This window comes from Triturus cristatus, chromosome 2_1 (genome assembly GCF_964204655.1).
Source record: "Triturus cristatus chromosome 2_1, aTriCri1.1, whole genome shotgun sequence".
In the NCBI taxonomy this organism is placed as follows: Eukaryota; Metazoa; Chordata; class Amphibia; order Caudata; family Salamandridae; genus Triturus; species Triturus cristatus.
Window position 1 is genome coordinate 759630848 of NC_140581.1, and position 18886 is coordinate 759649733.

Genomic DNA, 18886 nt, shown 5'->3' on the forward strand with positions numbered 1-18886 from the left:
GGAACATTGTCTGGTATTCTTGGTAACTGCCCTTTGCTTTTGCATAGTTTTTCTTGTGTGTCTGATTGAGCCTTCCATTTTTCTTATTTTTCTTTGGTATCTTGTTTTGTACAGAGGCAGTTTGTTGCTCATCTTGAGCAGAGTTCATAGGTTCATTATCGGGTTCACTCGTTGGTTCGGTACGATTTGATGGTACAGGACTTATATCATTGGTGTTTTCTGATATATAAGTCACTATCTCATCCATCAGATCCATAGCAGCATCGTGATGCTGGATGTTTTTGGTGTACTTCTCGATTTCTGTGATTCTATCATTCAGTTCATCAAAGTTTTTTATTTTTGGCGCTCGTTTCCGATTGATAAAGTCTCTGCGCCTTTCTGTTGTTACTTCTACTGCAATCTCTGGTTCATCGCAGGAGTCATTCTCAGAGATATTGGATGCTTGCAGTACATCCTTTGTCGATTTTTTGCTCTTATCTCTTCTTTTTTCTGCAATTTGTTTACTATTTTTATTGTCAAAATGCGGAACCATCAGTGCATTAATGTTTCTTTTGTTCTCGTATACTTTTTCCAATTCTGCTAATAGCAGTATTTCCTCCTGTGACCATAGTTTTGATGGTTTGCTGCTTGCTAGAGCTGCCAGTCTAGCCTCATTTTGCGCTTTTGGATGCGCGTGCCGAGCATGTTGTGAAACTCCAATCTTTGTTCCAAATCTGAGGTCACAGTAGCTGCACAGGAATGGCAACTCTCCTTTTTGAGGTCTTCCTTTACATTTTGCATAGTGGCATGCAATATTGTGGTATTCGGCTTCTTTGTCACATTTTGAACAATACGTTTTGAGATAGAAGCCTTTATGCTTGTTGGAGACATGTTTTCTCAATTCTTTGAAAGTTCCCAATATGTCTCCACACAAGTCACATTTATACTTTTCGTTTGGGTATTTCCAATATGTGACTTTTTTGGAGTAGTCACTTTTCTTTGTTATCAGTTCTTTGCTGATTTCGTATACATCCGGTAGGTTTTCAAAATTGGCTGTATCAATGATATTCTTGGCTGAAGAGGCCACAAATTCAATGGTTTCGCTGAGGTCTACTGTTGTGTCTTCTTCTGCTTCGGAGGGTGAACTAAGGCCTATAACGTGACCTGGATCGTTGTTGTTTGTTGTATTGTTTGAAGCTAGTGCTGGTTTGTCAAATTCGGTGAGGAGGTTAATGATTTCTTGAAAAGACAGCACCTCCTTACGCCATCTTAACGGCATTTTTATTCTCCAGGAACTACCCCATCTGGAAATGTGTTTGTTTGCTTTGCCACTTCTCACTATCATGCTCGCTGCCATGATAGAACCTTGTTTAGCCTGTCTCTATATACTTCTCTACGCAGAGTCTAGTACCATAGAGGCAGTTACCGGCGGGACCACTGGGAGGTAAAGGCCACTACAACTGAGAATAGGTTAAGAGAGTCATAGTTACTCCCGCTTTAAGAGAGTCATAGTTACTCCCGCCGTTTACCCGCACTTCATTGAATTTCATCACTTTAACATTCAGAGCACAGGGCAGAAATCACATCGCGTCAACACCAGCCTCAGGCCTTTGCGATGCTTTGTTTTAATTAAACAGTCGGATTCCCCTGGTCCGTACCAGTTCTAAGTCAGCTGCTAGGCGCCGGCCGAGGCAGAACACCGGCCCCGCGCCCCCAGGGAGGGGGCACGGGGAGAGGCGACTACCGCAGCTGGGGCGATCCACAGGAAGGGCCGGCTCACGTCCAGAGTCGCCGCCGCCCCGGAAGGAGGCGCATCGTCCAGCCGCGGCGCGCCCCCAGCCCCGCTTCGCGCCCCAGCCCGACCGACCCAACCCTTAGAGCGAGCCAATCCTTATCCCGAAGTTACGGATCTGACTTGCCGACTTCCCTTACCTACATTGTTCCAACATGCCAGAGGCTGTTCAGTTTGGAGACCTGCTACGGATATGGGTACGGCCCGGCACAAGATTTACACCATATCCCCCGGATATTCAAGGACCAGCGAGAGCTCACCGGACGCCGCTGGAACCGCAACGCTTTCCAAGGCTCGGGCCCCTGTCTCGGGGTGCACCGATTCCAGGGCATCCTGCCCTTCACAAAGAAATGAGAACTCTCCCCGGGGCTCCAGCCGGCTTCTCCGGAATCATTTGCATTACCGCACTGGACGCCGCGAGGGTGCCCGTCTCCGCCACTCTGTGTTCGGGGATCTGTACCCGACTCCCTTTCGATCGGCTGAGGGCAACGGAGGCCATTGCCCGTCCCTTCTGAACGGCACTCGCCCATCTCTTAGGACCGACTGACCCATGTTCAACTGCTGTTCACATGGAACCCTTCTCCACTTCGGCCTTCAAAGTTCTCGTTTTAATATTTGCTACTACCACAAAGATCTGCACCTGCGGCGGCTCCACCCGGGCCCTCGCCCCGGGGGTCCGTGTGCACCGCAGCGGCCCTCCTACTCATCGGGTTTAGCCCCCGCGGCTCTCAGCGCAGACGACGGCTGGGTATGGGCCCGACGCTCCAGCACCATCCATTTTCAGGGCTAGTTGATTCGGCAGGTGAGTTGTTACACACCCCTTAGCGGATTACGACTTCCATGGCCACCGTCCTGCTGTCTATATCAACCAACACCTTTTCTGGGATCTGATGAACGTCGGCATCAGGTGCCTTAACCCGGCATTCGGTTCATCCCGCAGCGCCAGTTCTGCTTACCAAAAGTGTCCCACTAGGCACTCGCATTCCAGCGAACCGAGCTTCTTACCCATTTAAAGTTTGAGAATAGGTTGAGATCGTTTCGGGCCCAAGACCTCTAATCATTCGCTTTACCAGATAAAACTGGGGGCTCAGAGCGCCAGCTATCCTGAGGGAAACTTCGGAGGGAACCAGCTACTAGATGGCTCGATTAGTCTTTCGCCCCTCTACCCAGGTCGGACGACCGATTTGCACGTCAGGACCGCTACAGACCTCCACCAGAGTTTCCTCTGGCTTCGCCCTCCCCAGGCATAGTTCACCATCTTTCGGATCCTATCACTCACGCTCACGCTCCACCTCCCCGACGGAGCGGGCAAGACGGGCCGGTGGTGCACCCGCCGCTGGAAGCGCGGCGGGATCCCACCTCAGCCGGCTCGCGCCGGCCCTCACCTTCATTGCGCCACAGGGTTTCGCTCAGCCCTCCGACTCGCGCACGTGTTAGACTCCTTGGTCCGTGTTTCAAGACGGGTCAGTTGGGTAACCGACATCGCCGCAGAATCCTGGCGCCCGGCGTGGGCCTCCCTGCCCAGCGGCGCGACAGGGTCGGGGTGCACTGAGAACAGTCCGCCCCAGTCGACAGTCGTGCCGGGAGCAGGGGGCCCCGTCCCCCCTTCAACCGCACCAGTGCTCCCTGAGGGGCGGCTGGGAACGGGTGCCCGGGGGAGGGCACGGAGGTGGTCGAATCTCCCTCGGCCCCGCATGTAGGAGAGTAGGGTCTGCTTTCTATGTTCACCCCCACTTTTTGCTTTTGCTTCACTGGTTTTCGACTGAGATGTGGCTGTGTGCCTGCTAATCAGACCCACAGCCCAGCTGTTCTCTCTCTAAATTCACACTATGTACTTTAAGTACATAACCCAATTGGTAAGGATCACCTTCTAGGGCCCTGTACAGTGTACCTTAGGTACCCAGGGCATAGGTGTATCCTAGGCCTACCAGGGGCTGCAGCATGTATTATGCCACCCCTGGCTGGCCTTCCATTATGACACAACTGGCTGATCACTCAGCTTGGGCAAGGTCGTGTAATCACCCCTTGCTTAGGTGTAGTATTCCTATACCTACCTTATATATAGACACATGGGTGACCTATCAGTCACTCCTATGGCAGGCCTTAACAATCCTGAAGGCAGAGTGCTTGGTAACATGTGAGATGGTGCTCTAGCATGAGCTGAGCCTGTCTGCAGCTTTCGGAACCATGTCCTTATAGCTGTTCTATGATATCGCCTACCATATACTCTGAAAGTGCCTTATAATCCTCGCGGTTATGGTAACTATGGTTTGGCTTTATCAAAACATGTCGTGTAAGGTGTCTAACACTTTGGAATACTACCCCCACACCATTTCTGGCGATGAGGATAGTATTCCTCCCTTCTAAAGGGAGAAGTCATGTTGAAGACCTACTACCCGGTTAAAGTTAACCAGAGCCCCAGCATCACAAAATGGATGCTGCTGCCACAGACACAAGTCTGACCTCCTGCTGCTGGGAGTCCTTCCAGCGAGGGAGGCTTGGACAATAGGTTTCCTGCCTTGGGAGGTGCTAGCACCACCCTAGACAGGCCTTAGTGTATTGGGGCAGGGAGGGATGAATGAAACGAGACACTGTCTGGGGCACACAAGGTGTCCCATGCATAGTCCGGTTCAAACCGGTGCTGGGGCACTCCAGCCCCAGTCCTGGTGCGAAACTGGACAAAGGGAAGGGGGTGTAACCACCACCCTCCCTGGTCCCACCCATAGGAGGGACCTAGAAGGTAACCTAGTCCCCCAGATTAGTATAAGAGTGGGAGCTGAGTCCCTAGGACTTTTGGATTATCCTGATAACTGAAACTTGAACAGAAACTCTGGACCTTCGACATTCGACTACGGAAGAAGACTGAAGAATCTCCCTTGTGGCCAAGGAGTGGCCACCCTGTGCAAACAGGCACCATCAAGCGACCTGCCGTTTGCTTTGCCTAAAGTTCTACGAGGAACCGACTGCAGAGCCCGAGCAGCGCCTTGACTACCAGACTTCTCCGACCCTGATCCACATCCACAGCAAAGCTGAGATCCGTGGAGGCGACGAGAGACGTGGGACCGGCTACCTGGGAAAATTGGCTACTTGCTTCCAGCGCAGCTTCTGGGGCATCCTCGAAGTTGTGCTCTGGAGATTGAGAAGCCCCAACCCCGAGCACCATCTGCACCGCAGATCAGCCCTCCACACTCCACGAGTTCTGCGTGGGGCCCTTCTGCATTTTCCTGCTCGACGCGTCTGTCCGGTTGCTTGCCCGTTGGCTAGTAGCCTTTGTGACGACGAACCTTTGACTTTCCACCACTGGTATGGCTCCTCCAGACTGGCCCTTGCTTCCCTGTGAAAGAGAAGCACCTCGGGCCTTCCTGGTCTGCAACAGAAGCGAATTCTTCACTCTGCGTGGGTTGCGCTTGCCAAGGCTTTTTGTGTCCCAACTCGACATCGACACCGCCGACAGCAAGAGCCCTCATGGGACAGCTCGTCTCCTGGTTCTGGTTGTCCTCGACGTCTTCTGGTACCCGTGGCTGCTGCGACAAGCTTCACCTCTTCACCTGCATCTTCAAGACATCGCCTGGTTCCTTCCTGGTTCCTTCCCGGCTCCTGGCTGGTGACCTGGACTCTGTCCCCTCTGCTTGCAGGTATCCTCCTTCTTGATTCCATCCTTGGAATCCACCGGACACTCTTCACTGACTGCCTGGCAGCATCTTTTCTTCAGGCATCCATAGGAGTCGACGACGAAACCCGATGCAAGTACACACCTATGCACCCGCAGCCCGTGGGCTAGGTAACTTGAGTACTCCGGTGCTCACAAGGGTATTGCCTATCCTAGTGTCTAGTTTCCAAGTCTCTAACTCCTAGTTCCTTCCGAAGTGTCCTAAAACTCTTTAATTCTAAACATTACTATTTCTATCGACTTTAACGCATTACGCGTGAGTGTTTCCACTCTGCACCTGAATCTCGTGGGCCTCCCACTGCCTAGCAACTGATAGGATAGTGTAGCCCCAGTGATTCCCTAGGCCTAGGCCTAACCTGTGTTCGTGACAGTGGTTCTTATACCACTTACTTAGTATATGGTTTACGTGGCCCCTAGGGCCTAACTGTATTACTTACCTGTGTGACTTATGTATGCTTAAATAAGACTGTGTTGTACTTACCTCGAATCTCATAAAGAGTGCTGAGGGTATTTTGACTAGAATAAATACATTCTATTTTTATAATCTATCTGTTGTGGTGTCCTTTCATTTGATATTCAAGGGGTTGCAAATGGTATAACAGCTGGCTTCACATGCCATACAGAGTTTAGCCTAAGACTGCTCTTGTCCATGCTACCACTAGGATAGCTGGTCTATAAGCTTGACTTTACAACCAATCACCATAAGGGTTGTTTGGACTGATACAAGGTGTACACTATAACTAGAGACATCATATATCAGGCCAACTTCTCACATTGGTGAACAGCTGTTGGGATCTGAGCTTGCTGTTGTGATACCATTGCAATCTTGAGATATCAAATTGAAAGATCACAAGGATATTTGTAAGGTGGATATAACATAGCTTATAAATACTTAAGTTCTACTGAACTTATTTGTTGTAGGTTGAAGGGCCTAGCACACCCTGACTACAACTACTAGAGAGGTTTTAGTAGATACAACTAGTGTAGGTAGGTACACACACCACACCCTCACTAGATCATGTCTCTGAGAGGAGATCAAGTTGATTCTCTCTCAGGAGGGGGATATCCTAGAAAGATACCCTCTAGATATGATACCCTAACTTTTCAGGAGATGAGACAATTGTGTACCTCCAGAAAGTTAAAACAGGGTTCAAACCCTACCCTCATTTACCTAGTGGAGATCTTAGAAGAGTATGATGCTCAGAGAGCCTCCCAGGATGGTGCCTTAGGTACCAATGAGGGTCTACCCTCCACAGAAGACTCCCCTCACAATACTGATCAAGATGAGTCAGCAGGGACTTCAGAAGATGAGGTAGACAGCCAGGTCCAAGTTAGGAGACTTAGCCAGGCTAACTTAAGCCTACATGGGAGTCTGACTGGGGTCCCCCCATTCAGACCCTCAAGTGGACTTAACCAGAGAAGCAGGAGAGGAAGATCCCCTTCAAGGGAATCTATCCACTCCCATGTCTCTAATAGCTCCAATGCCTCGTCTCACAGGGGAATGACTTCTCCACAGAGAAAAGAGCATCAGGCCAGAAAGAGGGAAGTCAATCTGAGGATTGAAAGGGAAGAACTTGCCCTTGCCAAAGAGAGACTTGCTCTGGCCAGAGAGCAAAAGTTAAGTGGGTTAGGACCCACTGGTGGCAGCAATATCCTTAAAGATAGAGACAGGGCCTATGATAATAGAAACCTGAGCTAGATTGTCCCTCCCTACAAGTGTGGGGATGACATCCACAAATGGATAACTGCTTTGGAGAGGGCTTGCAAAGTACAGCAGGTACCCCAAAGTCAGTGGGCAGCTATCTTGTGGCTCTCCTTCTCTGAGAAAGGTAGAGACAAGCTCCTCACAGTTAGTGATGAGGATGCTGACAATTACACTGTCCTGAAGAGTGCTCTGATTGATGGGTTTGGCCTAACCACTGAACAATACAGGTTGTTGTTCAGGGATACCCAGAAGACACAGACTCAGGACTGGACTGACTTTGTAGATTGTGCCACTAAGGCTTTGGAAGGCTGGTTATTGGGTAGTAAGGTTAAGGACTATACAGGATTGTATAATTTGATCATGCAAGAACAAATCCTTAACAACTGTAAAAACCAGCTGCTGCATCAACACTTGATTGACTCTGACCTAACTTCTCCCCAGGAATTGGGAAAGAAGGCAGATAGGTGGGTCAGGACTAGAGTTAAGCAGAAAAACCAGAACCAGGGCGGTGATCAGAAAAAGGCAGACCAGAAGGGTAATGAGCAGAAATCAAAAGACCAGAAGTCTTCACCAGGCCCCCAAAAGGCTAAGGGGGAGGGTGGTCCCAAAAAGGATAAAAAGAAAGATGGCCAAAAGAAACCTTGGTGTAACTATTGTAAGTCCAATTCCCATTGGTTTAGTGAGTGCACCAAAGAGGACAAGCCCCCAACCACCATTGCCCCTAAGGCAACTGTACCCCCTAGTCTAGCTGTAAGTGGTTGGTCCCAGCAAAAGGGTGTAATAGGGTTAACCCTGGGAACTGAAATGGATTCTGTCCTAGTCAGAATACCCACTCAGGCTGTTATGATCTGTGATGGGGACATAGCTTTGTCCTCTACTGTGAGTCCCAGTAACCTGGGCAAGTACAGACAGACTCCTTTGATCAACCAGAGAATGGTTCAGGCCTACAGGGACACAGGTGCTAGTGTCACAATGGTGACACCTGCCTTTGTGGACCCAGGACAGATCATGCTAGGTGAGAATTACCTAGTGACCAACGCTAGCAATGCCACTACCTCCCATAGTGTGGCAATTGTTAACTTCTCCTGGGGAGGGGTAACTGGCCTCAAGAAAGTTGTGGTGAGTTCAGACCTTCCCGTAGAGTGTCTGTTGGGAAATGACCTTGAAACTTCAGTGTGGGCTGAAGTGGAGTATAGGACCCATGCAGAAATGCTGGGAATAGATGCACATGTCCTTGCTGTGACTAGGTCACAGGCCAAAAAGTGCAACACTGAACAAGTGCTGGATCCTGGGACAATGGACCAGACACAACCCAAGAGAAAGAGCAGTAGGGTTAAGGCTGTGCCTTCCCCCCTGCCTCAGGTAGAGAGTCAGCCCTCACAGGAGGATGATTCTGAGAGCCCTGAAGGAACTGTCCTAGAAGAACTGGAACCTGACCACGTTGAGTTTCTTGGGACAGGGGGACCTTCAAGGGCAGATCTGAGGCAGGCACAATTAGACTGTCCTTCTATTGAACCCCTCAGACAGCAGACTGCTGCTGAGGCTGCAGGGAATGCTCAAGGTACCCATAGAGTGTATTGGGGTGAAGGGCTGCTGTACTCAGAGGCTAGAGACCCCAAGCCTGGTGCGTCCAGGAGGTTGGTCATACCATTGAGTTTCAGAGGCTTCCTTCTTACCTTGGCCCATGATATTCCCCTTGCAGGACACTTAGGCCAGAATAAGACCTGGGACAGACTTGTCCCTCACTTTCGCTGGCCTCACATGTCAGAAGATACCAAGGAGTTTTGTCGCTCCTGTGTCACCTGCCAAGCCAGTGGCAAATCAGGTGGCACCACAAAGGCCCCTCTCATACCACTACCTGTGGTGGGGGTTCCCTTTGAGAGAGTGGGGATAGACATTTTAGGACCAATGGACCCCCAGACAGCATCTGGGCACAGATTCATACTGGTGATAGTGGACCATGCCACCAGGTATCCAGAAGCTATACCCCTAAGGACCACAACAGCTCCTGTTGTGGCAAGAGCCCTACTTGGAGTGTTCTCCAGAGTGGGTTTTCCAAAGGAGGTTGTCTCTGACAGAGGTGCCAATTTCATGTCAGGATATTTGACTGCAATGTGGAAGGAGTGTGGTGTTAACTACAAATTCACTACACCCTATCACCCACAATGCAATGCGCTTGTGGAAAGATTCAACAATACCCTAAAAGGGATGATAAAAGGTTTACCAGACAAGCTTAGGCGAAGATGGGACATCCTTTTACCCTGCCTTCTGTTTGCTTACAGAGAGGTCCCACAAAAGGGGGATGGCTACAGCCCTTTTGAGCTTTTGTTTGGGCATCCTGTAAGGGGACCCCTGTGTCTAGTAAGGGAAGGATGGGAGAGACTTCTCAGACAACCCAAACTGGACATAGTGGATTATGTACTTGGCCTCCGCTCCAGGATGGCAGAGTATATGAAGAAGGCTTCTAAAAACCTTGAGGCAAGCCAAGAACTCCAAAAAGCTTGGCATGACCAAAAGGCTGTGCTGACTGTGTACCAGCCAGGACAGAAAGTGTGGGTGTTGGAGCCAGTGGCCCCAGCAGCACTCCAGGACAAATGGTCTGGACCCCACACTATTGTTGAACAGAAGGGAGAAGTCACCTACTTGGTGGACCTTGGGACTCCGAGAAGCCCCCACAGGGTGCTTCATGTCAACAGGTTAAAGGCATATGTTGACAGGGCAGACATGGGCTTACTCATGGCTACAGATGAGGGGCAGGAGGAAGAGAGTGACCCTCTCCCAGACCTGCTGACTCAGAACCCTGATGATGGTTCAGTTGATGGCGTGGTCTTTTCTGACAGCCTCACTGACCATCAGCAACAGGACTGCAGACAAGTTCTACAGGCCTACAGACATATGTTCTCTCTGACCCCAAGTCAGACAAACTGGTACACCAATGAGGTGGACACTGGTGACACTCTGCCTGTGAAGAGTAAAATCTACAGGCAACCTGACCATGTCAGGGACTGCATAAAGATTGAGGTACAAAAGATGTTGGAGCTGGGAGTCATTGAACCTTCAAAGAGCCCTTGGGCTAGTCCTGTAGTTCTTGTGCCAAAACCTCACACCCAAGATGGTAAGAGAGAGATGAGGTTTTGCGTGGATTACAGAGGTCTCAATGCTGTCACTAGGACAGATGCCCTCCCAATACCTGGGGCAGATGAGCTCATTGACAGATTGGCAGCTGCCAAGTTTTTGAGTACATTTGACCTGACAGCAGGCTACTGGCAAATCAGACTAGCTGAGAATGCAGAGGCCAAAACTGCTTTCTCAACCCCAGGAGGACATTATCAATTTGTGGTAATGCCCTTTGGCTTGAAGAATGCACCTGCCACTTTCCAAAGGTTGGTGAATCAAGTCCTTACAGGTCTGGATGACTACTGTGCAGCTTATCTTGATGATATTGTTGTCTTTAGCTCCACCTGGGAGGATCACCTGGTCCACCTGAGGAATGTTTTAGAGGCCCTGCAAAAGGCAGGCCTCACTATCAAGGCCACTAAGTGCCAGATAGGGCAGAGCAACGTTGTGTACCTGGGCCACCTAGTAGGTGGGGGTCAGGTTCAACTACTGGAGAGCAAGATCCAGACCATAAAGAACTGGACTCCTCCAATTACCCAGACTCAGGTCAGAGCTTTCTTGGGCCTGACTGGGTACTACAGAAAGTTTGTTAAGAACTATGGGTCCATTGTGACACCACTTAATGACTTGACCTCTAAGAAGATGCCAAATAAAGTTCAGTGGACAGTAAGCTGTCAGAAGGCATTTGATGACCTGAAGCAGGCCATGTGCACTGCACCTATTCTGAAAAGTCCAGACTACTCCAAAGAGTTCATTGTCCAGACAGATGCTTCTGAGTTGGGTGTGGGAGCTGTTCTTTCACAACTGAATATAGATGGTCAAGACCAGCCCATTGCTTTTATTAGTAGAAGGCTGACCCCTAGAGAGAAACGTTGGTCAGCTATTGAGAGGGAGGCCTTTGCTGTGGTTTGGGCCCTGAAGAAGCTGAGGCCATACCTGTTTGGCACTCACTTCAAGATTCAGACAGACCATAAGCCCCTCTTGTGGCTAAATCAGATGAAGGGTGATAATCCCAAACTTCTTAGGTGGTCCATTTCCCTACAGGGGATGGACTTCACAGTGGAACATAGACCTGGGCCTGACCATGCCAATGCAGATGGACTCTCCAGATATTTCCACTTAGAACATGAAGACTCAACTGGTCAAGGTTAGTTTAATGTCCCTAAGTTGGGGGGGGGGGTTGTGTAGGAGAGTAGGGTCTGCTTTCTATGTTCACCCCCACTTTTTGCTTTTGCTTCACTGGTTTTCGACTGAGATGTGTCTGTGGGCCTGCTAATCAGAACCACAGCCCAGCTGTTCTCTCTCTAAATTCACACTATGTACTTTAAGTACATAACCCAATTGGTAAGGATCCCCTTCTAGGGCCCTGTACAGTGTACCTTAGGTACCCAGGGCATAGGTGTATCCTAGGCCTACCAGGGGCTGCAGCATGTATTATGCCACCCCTGGCCTTCCATTATGACACAACTGGCTGATCACTCAGCTTGGGCAAGGTCGTGTAATCACCCCTTGCTTAGGTGTAGTATTCATATACCTACCTTATATATAGACACATGGGTAACCTATCAGTCACTCCTATGGCAGGCCTTAACAATCCTGAAGGCAGAGTGCTTGGTAACATGTGAGATGGTGCTCTAGCATGAGCTGAGCCTGTCTGCAGCTTTCGGAACCATGTCCTTATAGCTGTTCTATGATATCGCCTACCATATACTCTTAAAGTGCCTTATAATCCTCGCGGTTATGGTAACTATGGTTTGGCTTTATCAAAACATGTCGTGTAAGGTGTCTAACACTTTGGAATACTACCCCCACACCATTTCTGGCGATGAGGATAGTATTCCTCCCTTCTAGAGGGAGAAGACATGTTGAACACCTACTACCCGGTTAAAGTTAACCAGAGCCCCAGCATCACAAAATGGATGCTGCTGCCACAGACACAAGTCTGACCTCCTGCTGCTGGGAGTCCTTCCAGCGAGGGAGGCTTGGGCAATAGGTTTCCTGCCTTGGGAGGTGCTAGCACCACCCTAGACAGGCCTTAGTGTACTGGGGCACGGAGGGATGAATGAAACTAGACACTGCCTAGGGCACACAAGGTGTCCCATGCATAGTCCGGTTCAAACCGGTGCTGGGGCACTCCAGCCCCAGTCCTGGCGCGCAACTGGACAAAGGGAAGGGGGTGTAACCACCCCCCTCCCTGGTCCCACCCATAGGAGGGACCTAGCACTTAACCCAGCCCCCCAGATTAGTATAAGAGTGGGAGCTGAGTCCCTAGGACTTTGGATTATATTGATAACTGACACTTGAACAGAAACTCTGGACCTTCGACATTCGACTACGGAAGAAGACTGAAGAATCTCCCTTGTGGCCAAGGAGTGGACACCCTGTGCAAACAGGCACCATCAAGCGACCTGCCGTTTGCTTTGCCTAAAGTTCTACGAGGAACCGACTGCAGAGCCCAACCAGCGCCTTGACTTCCAGACTTCTCCGACCCTGATCCACATCCACAGCAAAGCTGAGATCCGTGGAGGCAACGAGAGACGTGGGACCGGCTACCTTGGAAAATTGGCTACTTGCTTCCAGCGCAGCTTCTGAGGCATCCTCGAAGTTGTGCTCTGGAGATTGAGAAGCCCCAACACCGAGCACCATCTGCACCGAAGATCAGCCCTCCACACTCCACGAGTTCTGCGTGGGGCCCTTCTGCATTTTCCTGCTCGACGCGTCTGTCCGGTTGCTTGCCCGTTGGCTAGTAGCCTTTGTGACGACGAACCTTTGACTTTCCACCACTGGTTTGGCTCCTCCATACTGGCCCTTGCTGCCCTGTGAAAGAGAAGCACCTCAGGCCTTCCTGGTCTGCAACAGAAGCGAATCCTTCACTCTGCGTTGGTTGCGCTTGCCAAGGCTTGTTGTGTCCCAACTCGACATCGACGCCGCTGACAGCAAGAGCCCTTGTGGGACAGCTCACCTCCTGGTTCTGGTCATCCTCGACGTCTCCTGGTACCCGTGGCTGCTGCAACAAGCTTCACCTCTTCACCTGCATCTTCACGACATCGCCTGGTTCCTTCCTGGTTCCTTCCCGGCTCCTGGCTGGTGACCTAGACTCTGTCCCCTCTGCTTGCAGGTATCCTCCTTCTTGATTCCATCCTTGGAATCCACCGTACACTCTTCACTGACTGCCTGTCAGCATCTTTTCTTCAGGCATCCATAGGAGTCGACGACAAAACCCGACGCAAGTTCCCACCTATGCACCCGCAGCCCGTGGGCTAGGTAAATTGAGTGCTCCGGTGCTCACAAGGGTATTGACTATCCTAGTGTCTAGTTTCCAAGTCTCTAACTCCTAGTTCCTTCCGAAGTGTCCTAAAACTCTTTAATTCTAAACATTACTATTTCTATCGACTTTAACGCATTACGCGTGAGTGTTTCTACTCTGCACCTGAATCCCGTGGGCCACCCACTGCCTAGCAACTGATAGGATAGTGTAGCCCCAGCGATTCCCTAGGCCTAGGCCTAACCTGTGTTCGTGACAGTGGTTCTTATACCACTTACTTAGTATATGGTTTGCGTGGCCCCTAGTGCCTAACGGTATTACTTACCTGTGTGACTTATGTATGCTTAAATAAGACTGTGTTGTACTTACCTCGAATCTCATAAAGAGTGCTGAGGGTATTTTGACTAGAATAAATACATTCTATTTTTATAATATATCTGTTGTGGTGTCCTTTCATTTGATATTCAAGGGGTTGCAAATGGTATAACAGCTGGTTTCACATGCCATACAGAGTTTAGCCTAAGACTGCTCTTGTCCATGCTACCACTAGGATAGCTGGTCTATAAGGTTGACTTTACAACCAATCACCATAAGGGTTGTTTTGACTGATACAAGGTGTACACTAGAACTAGTGACATCATATATCAGGCCAACTTCTCACACACTTTAAATCCTTAAAAGGAGGATCCATTGGAGGGTAGTCTGGTGCCATCAGCCGCGGTAATTCCAGCTCCAATTGTGTATATTAAAGTTGCTGCAGTTAAAAAGCTTGTAGTTGGATCTTGGGATCGAGCTGGCGGTCCGCCTCGAGGCGAGCTACCGCCTGTCTCAGCCCCTGCCTCTCGGCGCCCCCTTGATGCTCTTGACTGAGTGTCCTGGGGGCTTGAAGCGTTTACTTAGAAAACATTTGAGTGTTCAAAGCAGGCCGGTCGCCTGAATGCTTCAGCTAGGAATAATGGAATAGGACTCCGGTTCTATTTTGTTGGTTTTCAGAACTGGGGCCATGATTCAGAGGGACGACTGGGGGCATTCGTATTGTGTCGCTAGAGGTGAAATTCTTGGACCGGCGCAAGACAAACCAAAGCAAAAGCATTTGCCAAGAATGTTTTCATTAATCAAGAACGAAAGTCTGAGGTTCAAAGACAATCAAATACCGTCGTAGTTCCGACCATAAACGATGCCGACTAGCGATCCGACGGTGTTATTCCCATGACCCGCCAAGCAGCTTCCGGGAAACCAAAGTCTATGGGTTCCGGGAGGAGTATGGTTGCAAAGCTGAAACTTAAAGGAATTGACGTAAGGGCACCACCAGGAGTGGAGCCTGCGGCTTAATTTGACTCAACACGGGAAACCTCACCTGGCCCAGACACAGAAAGGATTGACAGATTGATAGCTCTTTCTCGATTCTGTGGGTGGTGGTGCATGGCCGTTCTTAGTTGGTGGATCTATTTTTCTGGTTAATTCCGATAACGAACGAGACTCCTCCATACTAACTAGTTACGTGACCCCCAGCGGTCGGCGTCCAACTTCTTAGAGGGACAAGTGACATTCAGCCACACAAGATTGAGCAATAACAGGTCTGTGATGCCCTTAGATGTCCGGGGCTGCACGCACGCTACACTGAATGGATCAGCGTGTGTCTACCCTATACTAATTAAGTGGTATAAGAACCACTGTCACGAACACAGGTTAGGCCTAGGCCTAGGGAATCGCTGGGGCTACACTATCCTATCAGTTGCTAGGCAGTGGAAGGCCCACGGGATTCAGGTGCAGAGTGGAAACACTCACGCGTAATGCGTTAAAGTCGATAGAAATAGTAATATTTAGAAATTAAGAGTTTTAGGACACTTCAGAAGGAACTAGGAGTTAGAGACTTGGAAACTAGACACTAGGATAGTCAATACCCTTGTGAGCACCGGAGTACTCAAGTTACCTAGCCCACGGGCTGCGGGTGCATAGGTGTGAACTTGCATCGGGTTTCGTCGTCGACTCCTATGGATGCCTGAAGAAAAGATGCTGACAGGCAGTCAGTGAAGAGTGTCCGGTGGATTCCAAGGATGGAATCAAGAAGGAGGATACCTGCAAGCAGAGGGGACAGAGTCTAGGTCACCAGCCAGGAGCCGGGAAGGAACCAGGAAGGAACCAGGCGATGTCATGAAGATGCAGGTGAAGAGGTGAAGCTTGTCGCAGCAGCCATGGGTACCAGGAGACGTCGAGGACGACCAGAACAAGGAGGCGAGCTGTCCCACGAGGGCTCTTGCTGTTGGCGGCATCGATGTCGAGTTGGGACACAACAAGCCTTGGCAAGCGCAACCCACGCAGAATAAAGGATTCGCTTCTGTTGCAGACCAGGAAGGCCTGAGGTGCTTCTCTTTCACAGGGAAGCAAGGGCCCATCTGGAGGAGCCAAACCAGCGGTAGAAAGTCAAGGGTTCGTCGTCACTGAGGTCACTAGCCAACGGGCAAGCAACCGGACAGACGCGTCGAGCAGGAAAATGCAGAAGGGCCCCACGCAGAACTCATGGAGTGTGGAGGGCTGATCTTCGGTGCAGATGGTGCTCGGGGTTGGGGCTTCTCAATCCCCAGAGCACAACTTCGAGGATGCCTCAGAAGCTGCGCTGGAAGCAAGTAGCCAATTTTCCCAGGTAGACGGTCCCACGTCTCTCGTCGCCTCCACGGATCTCAGCTTTGCTGTGGATGTGGATCAGGGTCGGAGAAGTCTGGAAGTCAAGGCGCTGGTCGGGCTCTGCAGTCGGTGTCAGGATTGCCACGCGCAGGACGCCGAGATCGGTGACTTGCTATCGCGCATGCGCGATAGAGGCCCGACTGTAGAAAAGCCTGAGACGCGATAGCCCAGGGCTTCGCGTTCTAGTGTTTCTTAGAAGCTTTGCCCCGTGTTTCCTGTTTCCGGTTTCAGTACCTTCGACGCCTGTCGGCGTTCTCTCGTGTAGGGACTTGCTCCTTAGCTTACTCATAGTTCCTTGTTTTAGAGCCCTGTTCATTTAGGATTTCCAGTGTTATTTCCTATCCCTTCACTTATCCAGGCCTCTACCCATAGCTCCGCGTGCCGGATTAGATAGTCCCGAGGTCGGCCGGGCATCTTGCGTGCTCCGCCCGCCTCTCCTCTGGCATTCCCGTTCCCGCTTACACTGTCGTTTGAGGACAAGACGCATACTCAGCGCTCCGCCCGCCTTTCCGGAGTTTGTTCCCGAGGGCCGGCCGGGTGTCTCGAGGTGCTTTTACCCTGTCATTGGCCTTTTCCCCACTCCACTCCTAATACCCCTTTGGTGCTCCATTTCGTGTGCGCTCCTCCGACCAGGCTGGAGTGTGTTTCCAAGATTGCCAGACAATCATTACTGAATAAAAACGTGGGTGAACCTTCACCGCCTCCTCACACAAGCTCCTGGAGGTTCGTTGCACCAGACTGTGGCTACTCCCGTGCTACATCTGAACAGTGGATCTTCTTCCTGTTTGCAGAGCCGGTAACGGGGTATGGGGATGTAGACTGGGCCGGGGGGAGGTGATTAGAAGGTAATATCACTCATGTATGTTTTCTATGTTTAGGAGTTATATATTGTAGAAGAGAAGAGAAGGAATCCTCCAAAGCTGGCTCACATAAAGTCTCTGTCATCTTCAAGTAGACGCTAGGTATATTATGCGCCTCTTTTCTTTCTTGAATACCTCTGTGCCTCGTCTCTCCTATCCTCAGCCCTCTCACCCTATTCTGCTATTCTTCCAGATACACTATCTCCAGTGGCCAGAAAGCACCGCAGACTCGGGACACAATCTACGTTCCATTAATCAGAAAAGGCAGCTGGCAGTAGCCTCAGAGATTTATTCCCCTCCTTCCTTGTTTTGTTTCCCTGCTTTCCCCTATTACCAGTGCTCTCTAGGGTCTGATAGAGGCATTAGGTGGTGGTGGAAGGTAGGGGTCTAGCAACAACATCACCGGATCTCCACGACGCTCCTGCAGAACCCATTCCTGGTAAGATCCTTACAGTCGGTTCCTCATAGAACTTTAGGCAAAGCAAACGGCAGGTCGCTTGATGGTGCCTGTTTGCACAGGGTGGCCACTCCTTGGCCACAAGGGAGATTCTTCAGTCTTCTTCCGTAGTCGAATGTCGAAGGTCCAGAGTTTCTGTTCAAGTTTCAGTTATCAGGATAATCCAAAGTCCTAGGGACTCAGCTCCCACTCTTATACTAATCTGGGGGCTGGGTTACCTGCTAGGTCCCTCCTATGGGTGGAACCAGGGAGGGGGGTGGTTACACCCCCTTCCCTTTGTCCAGTTTCGCGCCAGGACTGGGGCTGGAGTGCCCCAGCACCGGTTTGAACCGGACTATGCATGGGACACCTTGTGTGCCCCAGGCAGTGTCTCGTTTCATTCATCCCTCCCTGCCCCAATACACTAAGGCCTGTCTAGGGTGGTGCTAGCACCTCCCAAGGCAGGAAACCTATTGTCCAAGCCTCCCTCGCTGGAAGGACTCCCAGCAGCAGGTCAGACTTGTGTCTGTGGCAGCAGCATCCATTTTGTGATGCTGGGGCTCTGGTTAACTTTAACCGGGTAGTAGGTCTTCAACATGTCTTCTCCCTCTAGAAGGGAGGAATACTATCCTCATCGCCAGAAATGGTGTGGGGGTAGTATTCCAAAGTGTTAGACACCTTACACGACATGTTTTGATAAAGCCAAACCATAGGTACCATAACCGCGAGGATTATAAGGCACTTTAAGAGTATATGGTAGGCGATATCATAGAACAGCTATAAGGACATGGTTCCGAAAGCTGCAGAAAGGCTCAGCTCATGCTAGAGCACCATCTCACATGTTACCAAGCACTCTGCCTTCAGGATTGTTAAGGCCTGCCATAGGAGTGACTGATAGGTTACCCATGTGTCTATATATAAGGTAGGTATAGGAATACTACACCTAAGCAAGGGGTGATTACACGACCTTGCCCCAGCTGAGTGATCAGCCAGTTGTGTCATAATGGAAGGCCAGCCAGGGGTGGCATAATACATGCTGCAGCCCCTGGTAGGCCTAGGGTACACCTATGCCCTGGGTACCTAAGGTACACTGTACAGGGCCCTAGAAGGTGATCCTTACCAATTGGGTTATGTACCTAAAGTACATAGTGTGAATTTAGAGAGAGAACAGCTGGGCTGTGGGTCTGATTAGCAGGCCCACAGCCACATCTCAGTCGAAAACCAGTGAAGCAAAAGCAAAAAGTGGGGGTGAATATAGAAAGCAGACCCTACTCTCCTACACAACCCCCCCCCCCCAACTTAGGGGCATTAAAATAACCTTGACCAGTTGAGTCTTCCTGTTCTAAGTAGAAATATCTGGAGAGTCCATCTGCATTG

General features: G+C 50.4%; 1 pseudogene; it reads right to left on the reverse strand.

Annotated features, from left to right (window-relative positions):
• Positions 1-1927: 1927 nt before the first annotated feature.
• LOC146865829 (28S ribosomal RNA) lies at positions 1928-3218 on the reverse strand (annotated as a pseudogene).
• Between the last annotated feature and the right edge of the window lie 15668 nt (positions 3219-18886).